Consider the following 10,884-nt stretch of genomic DNA (forward strand, 5'->3'; position numbering starts at 1 on the left):
GTACCCCTTCAGACTTACTGAGTGGTATTGTCGGCATGATCTGGCAGGAACTCTGGGGTGCCTGCGTATTTAGCAGCCACTTCAGGGAAGACCTGGTCACAATGGGTCTCCTCAGATGTCCTTGTGCCTCAGAAACAGGGTGGGTGATGGGACAGGGGAAGCAAGGGGGGGGGAGGAGTCTGTCGAACTAAGGGTGATGTGGTCAAGATTTGGAGGATTATCACATCCAGACACGGATGTGAATTAAATTAAGTTGCTTTGCGTTATCCTGTGATATGTCGGATACCTCTGTCTCCTCACCATGTATTACTGCCTGTATCTTGAATATGTTACATTTCACTGTTGGTTCTTTCCCTCTCTCCAATTGTTTCGAGAGATGGGGTGTTTGTAAGTCTGTATGTAAATCAAAATTCTGAAAATTGAATAAAAATTTATTTAAAAAAAAAAAAAAGAAATAATATAACTAATGAATAAACACAAGAAAACAATAATTCCTAGAGTGCTTAAACCGAATTAGCATGAGAAAACACAGAGCAAGGACTACAGATGAAAGCATGCCAAATGCATCAGTGGCACTTCCAGTAACAAATAATTATATAAGAAATAAGTCAATCTAAGGGATAAGGATATACTTTATTGGTACAAAAAGCAAGTGGGACAGACAAGATAAAAACACTTAACATACACAGACAGTGTCTGTCCCACTTGCTTTTTGTACCAATAAAGTATATCCTTATCACTTAGATTGACTTATTTCTTATTTGTTACTGGAAGTGCCACCGATGCATTTGGCATGCTTTCATCTGTAGTCCTTGCTTATAAAACCTGACATCTGACACCTGACAAAGAAACACCTCCTTCATTTCATCTCTGTCTGGAGACCGCCTGACATTGCTCTATGAGCTCACTATAAAGACGTGAAATTCAGGGGAAAGGATCAGGACTTAGAACCCATTCATATTAAAGGGTACCTGTCACCTCCGTGCCAGGGTGAAGGCCGCCTGACCCCCCGCTAGAGCCCCGGATACATACCTCATCTCGCCAAGTCCTACTCCTGGAGCCAGTCCCGGGACAGAGATATCCTTGTCGGAAGCCCAGCACTCGCGCTGCAGAGATGAGTCCGATGCCCAAAGAGAATCAATGGTGACAGGTCTCCTTTAATACCCTTGTAGACATCTAGATATATCTAGAAAGATGTGAATCTATCATCCAGTATCGAGTCTGTGGTCACCACTGTAGCTCCACAATGTCGTGACTCAGCTTCCCCAGCAGCCTGGACCGAAAGTGTGTCTGTATATGGCGGGATTTATTACTATGTAACTAGGCAAACTTGGGGTTCAAAAGTGGGGGAACTTGTATGAACATTACTCCTATGTGAACCTTGTATCATTAGGATTTGATCTTAATGTCTATATTGCTAGACAAAGTAATTTACATACAATGCAGTCAGGCAGCACATTATATGTTTGTGGAAAGCAGCAGGCACACGTCCTCATCCGGAGCGCGGAGATGGTAGCAGGCCGAGTCCTGTTAGTAACATAGAAAAAATAAAGAAAAATGGTGATCTCTAGCTCCAAAAAAATAAATTCCAAGTTTATTGAGTCCACATAGAAACTTCACAGACATCAATACCCATAAAATAACGCCTATGCATTTTGGAGACAAGTTCCTTAGTCATGATATAGTACATGGATGGGGAACCTTTGGCCCGCCAGCTGTTGCAAAACTACAGTTCCCATCATGCCTGGGCAGCCAAGGCTAAAGTAACAGCTGGAGGGCCAAAGGTTCCCCATCCCTGATATAACACAATCTTGTGACACACATAGTTACTTATATATCCCAAATATTACAAACACCTGGATCTCACACTGCTGGACTACACCTCTCCACCGGAAATCCTCTATGAACAAAGTAGCCAACTTATACAAAAAATGCATCATATATACATAAAGAACAGTAAAAAAGTGCATGTACACTCAATATATCAGTATGACATTAATAAGTGTATGCTAGATCATTCTTGAGAAGTCCGGAGTTTTTACTCTTACAATCCGGCAGGGGTAAAAAGGAAAGGGAACAGCTGCTTATCTCTCCCCGTGCCTGTGAATCGCTGTGCTAGAAGGTCGGGGGCCCCACTGGAAGCCATTTTCTTATGATAACGTCATGAGTGGGAAAAATGCCCGATCCAGCTGATGGACAGCCCTCTCAGCCAATCAGTGACTGGACCGACATCCCGCCCCAGACACTGAATGGCTGGGCGGGCTGTCAACCAGCCGGGTTGTGACGTCAGCACAGGGGAGATCCTGGAGCCCAGGGGGGGTCCTGGGGCTGGTCAGATGGCAGATGGCCGCCATGGGGAAAGGTAAGTTAGTGCTGTATTTTATTTTCTCCCCGTCATTCCCAAAACCCTCCCTGAGTCCGGACTTCTCCTTTAATCCATATGGGGCGCAGGTCTCCAATCAAACAGGGCCGAAGTTCAGGTTTGTACGAACCCAAACCTTCGGCATTTGACTCCCGCTGCCTTCCCGTTCCGTGGGGAAGGTGGAGACAGCCCAAGTACCGACTGGAAAACAGGGATACAACCTATTACCTGTTCGATCATTTCTAGTCTCCAACTGCAGTATCCAGTACGCTTTCCTTAGATCAGGGGTAGGGAACCTTTGGTCTCCAGCTGCTGGAAAACTACAACTCCCATTATGTCTGGACAGCCAAAGCTGCACCAAAGGATGAAATCCCAACGAGGGACAATGAGAACTTGGCCCCTATGGGAAAGCCGACTATCTGCAAGAAGAACTGACAATTGAAATAGAAAAAAATTGTGCTGTAGTAAAAGCTCAGTAACCTGCAGCATAAAATCCTTCAGAACATTTACTGGAATTATTGCGCTTTTCAGGGTGAAACCTTAAGGCCACAATCCCCATATGGTGAGGGATACTGGTATAGAGGGCAGTACCATCACATGATGCCACATATACAATGAATTCCAGGACACATCTCCTATCCTGGCTACTAGAGATTCGCTGTCCCTTATGTAGCTTGGAATGTGAGTAACAAGGGCTGCAAAAGGCAATAACTGAGAGAGATTACCATAGTACCTGCTCACATTGTACGTTCTCAGATCTCGCTACATTCCTAGACTGGAACAAGTCCATACACGAGGCGTGAGACTGTATGGGGAGGAGGTCCATCCTTATATCTGGGGAAGAGAAGAAACAGGCGAAAATTGAGCAGAATATCACTGCACTTATTTCTACTACAGAACAGTTTCTTACCCCATCCGATTATGATTTGTTACGATCTAAAATTACTAAAAATTTTAAACAATTGGAGGAATTTACTATAGACAAAAAAATTTTTACAATTTAGCCGTGAACTAAAAAATTACTAATCGGACACAGTATACACCAAGCAGGACAAATGTAGAACACAAAGTACGCCGTGCCCTTCACTAACACATCCAGCTGGTGAGAGTATCAGAGGGAAGGTTACGCTTAGCACCACGGAGCTGGACGCCTCGGATACTCAGACTGAGTTGCTGGGATCGGAGGACGGCCATTATCTACCCCCAGTGATATCTGCCAAACAGCACAAATACCAGATATCAGCATCACCCACATATAAGATCTGTTCAGGAATTTTTATTGGAGCTGGAGATCCCCCTTTTCTTTATTTTTTCTATACTATGTAGCCGCTTTTTGTGGCCCAGCATTGCTGTTATTATGTGGGCACAGAATCCCATTATACCAGCATTGCTGATCCATACGGGCCAGTTACATAGTCACATACAGACATTGCCGAATCTACAGGGAAAGGTGAGCTGGAGTAAACATAAAAGAGAGGATCCATAAAAATAACTTAATAAACAATGATACTTACCAGACCCACCAGCTGTCATTTTTACTTGGACTCTGGCTACGTCACGTACCTGGCTGTTCCAACTGCAATGTCATAACGCGGCTGATCGAATACCCACTCATAGGTAGGACAGGTTCTATTTTGGGGAGAGCACTATAGGGGGGTACAGTGGGGCAGAAATGGTGGGAAGGACACTTGGAGCAGAGCAGGTAACATGGGGGGACAGCAGTGTACATACGGGATGGAGCTGTACATATAGAGGAAGACACACGGGAGGGGGCTGTACATAGAGGGGAGGACACTTATGGGAGAGGGCTGTATATAAAGTGGAGGAAACCTATGGGAGGGGGCTGTACTTAGAGGGAAAGACACATATGGGAGGGGGCTGTACATAGAGGGGAGGACACCTATGGGAGGGGGCTGTATATATAGGAGAGGACACCTATGGGAGGGGGCTGTATATATAGGAGAGGACACCTATGGGAGGGGGCTGTACTTAGAGGGAAAGACACATATGGGAGGGGGCTGTACATAGAGGGGAGGACACCTATGGGAGGGGGCTGTATATATAGGAGAGGACACCTATGGGAGGGGGCTGTATATATAGGAGAGGACACCTATGGGAGGGGCTGTATATATAGGAGAGGACACCTATGGGAGGGGGATGTATATAGAGGGGAGGACACCTATGGAAGGGGGCTGTATATATAGGAGAGGACACCTATGGGAGGTGGCTGTACTTAGAGGGAAAGACACATATGGGAGGGGGCTGTACATAGAGGGGAGGACACCTATGGGAGGGGGCTGTACATAGAGGGGAGAGGACACCTATGGGAGGGGGCTGTACATAGAGGGGAAGACACCTATGGGAGGGGGCAGTACATATAGGAGAGGACATATATGGGAGGGGGCTGTACATATAGGGGAGAGGACACCTATGGGAGGGGGCTCTACATAGAGGGGAGGACACCTATGGAAGGGGGCTCTACATAGAGGGGAGGACACATATGGGAGGGGGCTGTATATAGAGGGGAGGACACCTATGGGAGGGGGCTGTGCATAGAGGTGAGGAAACTTTTGGGAGGGGGCTGTATATATAGGAGAGGACACCTATGGGAGGCGGATGTACATATGGGGAGGACACCTATGGGAGGGGGCTGTGCATAGAGGTGAGGAAACTTTTGGGAGGGGGCTGTACATAGAGGGGAGGACATATATGGGAGGGGGCTGTACATATAGGGGAGGACACCTATGGGAGGGGGCTGTACATAGAGGAGAGGACACCTATGGGAGGGGGCTGTACATAGAGGGGAGGACACCTATGGGAGGGGGCTGTACATAGAGGAGAGGACACCTATGGGAGGGGGCTGTACATAGAGGAGAGGACACCTATGGGAGGGGGCTGTACATAGAGGAGAGGACACCTATGGAAGGGGGCTGTACATAGAGGGGAGGACACATATGGGAGGGGCTGTTCATATAGGGGAGGACATATATTGGTGGGGGCTGTACATATAGGGGAGGACACATATGGGAGGGGGCTGTACATATAGGGGAGAGGACACCTATGGGAGGGGGCTGTACATATAGGGGAGGACACATATGGGAGGGGGCTGTATATATAGGGGAGGACACATATGGGAGGAGCTGTACATAGAGGAGAGGACACATATGGGAGGGGGCTGTATATAGAGGAGAGGACACATATAGGAGGGGGCTGTACATATAGGAGAGGACACATATGGGAGGGGGCTGTACATAGAGGGGAGGACACATATGGGAGGGGGCTGTACATATAGGGGAGGACATATATTGGTGGGGGCTGTACATAGAGGGGAGGACACATATGGGAGGGGGATGTATATAGAGGGGAGGACACCTATGGGAGGGGGCTGTACATAGAGGGGAGGACACATATGGGACTGGCTGTACATATAGGGGAGGACATATATTGGTGGGGGCTGTACATAGAGGGGAGAGGACACCTATGGGAGGGGGCTGTACATAGAGGAGAGGACATATATTGGCGGGGGCTGTACATAGAGGGGAGAGAACACCTATGGGAGGGGGCTGTACATAGAGGGGAGGACACCTATGAGAGGGGCTGTATATAGAGGGGAGGACACATATGGGAGGGGGCTGTACATAGAGGGGAGGACACCTATGGAAGGGGGCTGTATATATAGGAGAGGACACCTATGGGAGGGGGCTGTACATAGAGGAGAGGACACCTATGGAAGGGGGCTGTATATATAGGAGAGGACACCTAAGGGAGGTGGCTGTACTTAGAGGGAAAGACACCTATGGGAGGTGGCTGTACATAGAGGGGAGAGGACACCTATGGGAGGGGGCTGTACATAGAGGGGAAGACACCTATGGGAGGGGGCTGTACATAGAGGGGAGGACACCTATGGGAGGGGCTGTACATATAGGAGAGGACACATATGGGAGAGGGCTGTACATAGAGGGGAGAGGACACCTATGGGAGGGGGCTGTACATATAGGGGAGGACACATATGGGAGGGGGCTGTACATAGAGGGGAGGACACCTATGGGAGGGGCTGTACATATAGGGGAGGACACCTATGGGAGGGGGATGTATATAGAGGGGAGGACACCTATGGGAGGGGGCTGTACATAGAGGGGAGGACACCTATGGGAGGGGGCTGTACATAGAGGAGAGGACACCTATGGGAGGGGGCTGTACATAGAGGAGAGGACACCTATGGGAGGGGGCTGTACATAGAGGAGAGGACACCTATGGAAGGGGGCTGTACATAGAGGGGAGGACACATATGGGAGGGGCTGTTCATATAGGGGAGGACATATATTGGTGGGGGCTGTACATATAGGGGAGGACACCTATGGGAGGGGGCTGTACATATAGGGGAGGACACATATGGGAGGGGGCTGTATATATAGGGGAGGACACATATGGGAGGAGCTGTACATAGAGGAGAGGACACATATGGGAGGGGGCTGTATATAGAGGAGAGGACACATATAGGAGGGGGCTGTACATATAGGAGAGGACACATATGGGAGGGGGCTGTACATAGAGGGGAGGACACATATGGGAGGGGGCTGTACATAGAGGGGAGGACACCTATGGGAGGGGCTGTACATAGAGGGGAGGACACATATGGGACTGGCTGTACATAGAGGAGAGGACATATATTGGTGGGGGCTGTACATAGAGGGGAGAGGACACCTATGGGAGGGGGCTGTACATAGAGGAGAGGACATATATTGGCGGGGGCTGTACATAGAGGGGAGAGAACACCTATGGGAGGGGGCTGCACATAGAGGGGAGGACACCTATGAGAGGGGCTGTATATAGAGGGGAGGACACATATGGGAGGGGGCTGTACATAGAGGGGAGGACACCTATGGAAGGGGGCTGTATATATAGGAGAGGACACCTATGGGAGGGGGCTGTACATAGAGGGGAGGACACATATGGAGGGGGCTGTATATATAGGAGAGGACACCTAAGGGAGGTGGCTGTACTTAGAGGGAAAGACACATATGGGAGGGGGCTGTACATAGAGGGGAGAGGACACCTATGGGAGGGGGCTGTACATAGAGGGGAAGACACCTATGGGAGGGGGCTGTACATAGAGGGGAGGACACCTATGGGAGGGGCTGTACATATAGGAGAGGACACATATGGGAGAGGGCTGTACATAGAGGGGAGAGGACACCTATGGGAGGGGGCTGTACATATAGGGGAGGACACATATGGGAGGGGGCTGTACATAGAGGGGAGGACACCTATGGGAGGGGCTGTACATATAGGGGAGGACACCTATGGGAGGGGGCTGTACATAGAGGGGAGGACACCTATGGGAGGGGGCTGTACATAGAGGGGAGGACACCTATGGGAGGGGCTGTACATATAGGAGAGGACACATATGGGAGAGGGCTGTACATAGAGGGGAGAGGACACCTATGGGAGGGGGCTGTACATAGAGGAGAGGACATATATGGGTGGGGGCTGTACATAGAGGGGAGGACACATTTGGGAGGGGGCTGTATATAGAGGGGAGGACACATATGGGAGGGGGCTGTACATATAGGAGAGGACACATATGGGAGAGGGCTGTACATAGAGGAGAGGACACCTATGGGAGGGGGCTGTACATAGAGGGGAGGACACCTATGGGAGGGGGCTGTACATATAGGGGAGGACACCTATGGGAGGGGCTGTACATATAGGGGAGGACACCTATGGGAGGGGGCTGTATATAGAGGAGAGGACACATATGGGAGGGGGCTGTATATAGAGGAGAGGACACATATGGGAGGGGGCTGTACATAGAGAGGACACATATGGGAGGGGGCTGTACATAGAGGAGAGGACACCTATGGGAGGGGGCTGTACATATAGGAGAGGACACCTATGGGAGGGGGCTGTACATATAGGAGAGGACACCTATGGGTGGGGGCTGTACATATAGGGGAGGACACATATAGGAGGGGCTGTACATAGAGGGTAGGACACCTATGGGAGGGGGCTGTACATATAGGGGAGGACACCTATGGGAGGGGCTGTACATATAGGGGAGGACACATATGGGAGGGGGCTGTATATAGAGGAGAGGACACATATGGGAGGGGGCTGTACATATAGGAGAGGACACATATGGGAGGGGGCTGTATATATAGGGGAGGACACATATGGGAGGGGCTGTACATAGAGAGGACACATATAGGAGGGGGCTGTACATATAGGAGAGGACACATATGGGAGGGGGCTGTACATAGAGGGGAGGACACATATGGGAGGGGCTGTACATATAGGAGAGGACACATATGGGAGGGGCTGTACATAGAGGGGAGAGGACACCTATGGGAGGGGGCTGTATATAGAGGAGAGGACACATATGGGAGGGGGCTGTACATAGAGCTCAGGACACATATGGAGGATAGAGCAGGGCACATACAGGATGAAGAGCAGACATGAGGAGTAGAGAGGGGCAGACATGGTGGAAGGACAAGGCACATGGAGGGGGTAGAGGGCACAGACATACACGACCACCCTACCCCTCCTCCTCCCCATCCTTATACACTCACCCTCCATGAGGAGCTCTCAGGCTGGAGCTGACCGGCTGCAGTGACAGGATTCCCGCCTTTTCCTGTCACACAGGAGGATCATGCAGGGGAGGAGCTGCTGCTGCGGGACTGTGCACACAGGACGGCTCCCTGCGCTTCTAGGCTCAGCTGTCAGACAGTATTCTCTGGTGTCTTCTGGGTCCTGGTGTCCTCCCGCTCTGGTATATGAGGATATGTGAGCTGTGTAATAGAGAGGGGAGTCGCAGTACAGAGGAGATGGCGCCATACACAGTGAGGGGCTTGTGTGACAACCCCAGCAGGCCGACCAGGAGGCGCAGGGAACAAATTATTCAAATCAGCATAGGCGGAGCGATTATCAGGGGGCGTGGCTGTTCCCTGCAGTGTACTGGATGTGTAACTTCCTTCTGCAGCCAGTAGAGGGAGCCCGCTGTGCAGAGGAAGATCTGGTGGCAGAGGAGAGCTGCCACAGCGGGGAGGGGGCTATGCAGCAGTCCAGCCCTGGCATGTGTCTGCTGAGGGGGCTCTGACCTGAAGGGCGCCCCCTATAGTTATTCAGGTGGCAGCGCTGCATCATACTCTTTAAAGGAGAACTCCAAGTAGAGGTTAAAAAAATGAAACTTCTGCAGAAGTATTTAGCATTTCTTACCTATCTATCCCAGTTTTAAAACTACCAAAAATCCATTGGGGGGGGGTTGTTCTGTATTGTGTTTCTATCCTTCCTGGTTTACCAGTTCCCAGAATGCAATGCTTTCCCTCAGCTGTTCATCACACTCCCCCACCCATCATAATTAGTAAAGTTAGTGCAGCACCTGCTTCTGGCCAGTCAGAGATGGTGAATCACTCAGGGGACTGGGAGATCCAGCCCCGCCTCCTGTGGTGACATCACACCCTGCCCCCTGTCTGCTTCATCAGCCTGTGCTCAGCAAACACACACAATGTGAGACAGAGGTGGGAGAGCAGTGGGAGCAGGAGACAATGTGAATTGGCACAGAGGCCATTTTTCTTCACTTTCTGGATTTCTATCAGCTACCAGTGTGGCAGAACCGCACAGATATGGTAATACATTGTATAGACACATCTATATAACTTTTAATGGACTTTTAATATAAATTTTTTTCCTTATGTGGAGTTCCCCTTTAATAAAAGCTTTTCTCACTTTTTTCTTTTTATGTTTTGTTCACGTTTTATTTTTAACTTTATTTTTTCATATTTAACTGTACTTTTATCTTTATTCATATTTATATTTTCATATATATATATATATATATATATATATATATATATATATATATAGTTCCTCCTTCCATCCTTATTGTATGTATGTATATTTCTCTTATTCATGTATTAATAGGTCTTCTGATTTGATCTATCGCCATCTAGTGTAATTTTTTGGGCATTTTGGTCAGTCTTGCTCAATGTGTTTATATATGCAAACTGCCGATTAGGACAAATGCTCTGTTATAGGGTCAGTTCACACTGAGAGCAATAGGCAAGGAATTGAAGAGGAAGGTTTTCTGCCTGAAATTCCTTGTCTATTCAGCTCTGGCAGAATAGGTGCAGAAAATGAGCGGCATTGAAGCAGAATTTTAAGCAGAATTCAAGCCCCATTGACTTCTATAGGATTCCTTTAGGGGAATCCGCCCAAAGAAGTGACATGTCACTTCTTTGGGCGGAACACGGATCCGTGACGGCATTATACTGATGGAAATTCTGTTGTGTGAATGAATGAGTGGAAAGCCCATTCATCTCAATAGAAAGATTTTTAGGGTGGAATTTCCATGACCACTTCTATTACCACACAGTAGTGAGAATGCTTAGTACTATTACACTGTTACTGCTATACAAAGGCAAATTATTCCCCCATACAACAACAAAAACAAAAGCTTTTATGTCACAAAGAGCTTAAAGCACAGACACATACCACATTGTAGTCATTGGGGAATATATTATTCC

General features: G+C 48.8%; 1 long non-coding RNA gene across 1 annotated transcript; it reads right to left on the bottom strand.

Annotated features, from left to right (window-relative positions):
- Window positions 1–820: 820 nt before the first annotated feature.
- Window positions 821–9,265, bottom strand: LOC138801257 (uncharacterized). Its single transcript, XR_011364588.1, has 3 exons — window positions 8,932–9,265; window positions 3,096–3,196; window positions 821–1,527 (listed from the first exon to the last, which is right to left on the bottom strand). It is a non-coding gene; the product is annotated as an uncharacterized lncRNA (long non-coding RNA).
- Between the last annotated feature and the right edge of the window lie 1,619 nt (window positions 9,266–10,884).

The sequence above is a fragment of the Dendropsophus ebraccatus genome, chromosome 9 (assembly GCF_027789765.1).
Source record: "Dendropsophus ebraccatus isolate aDenEbr1 chromosome 9, aDenEbr1.pat, whole genome shotgun sequence".
NCBI lineage: Eukaryota > Metazoa > Chordata > Amphibia > Anura > Hylidae > Dendropsophus > Dendropsophus ebraccatus.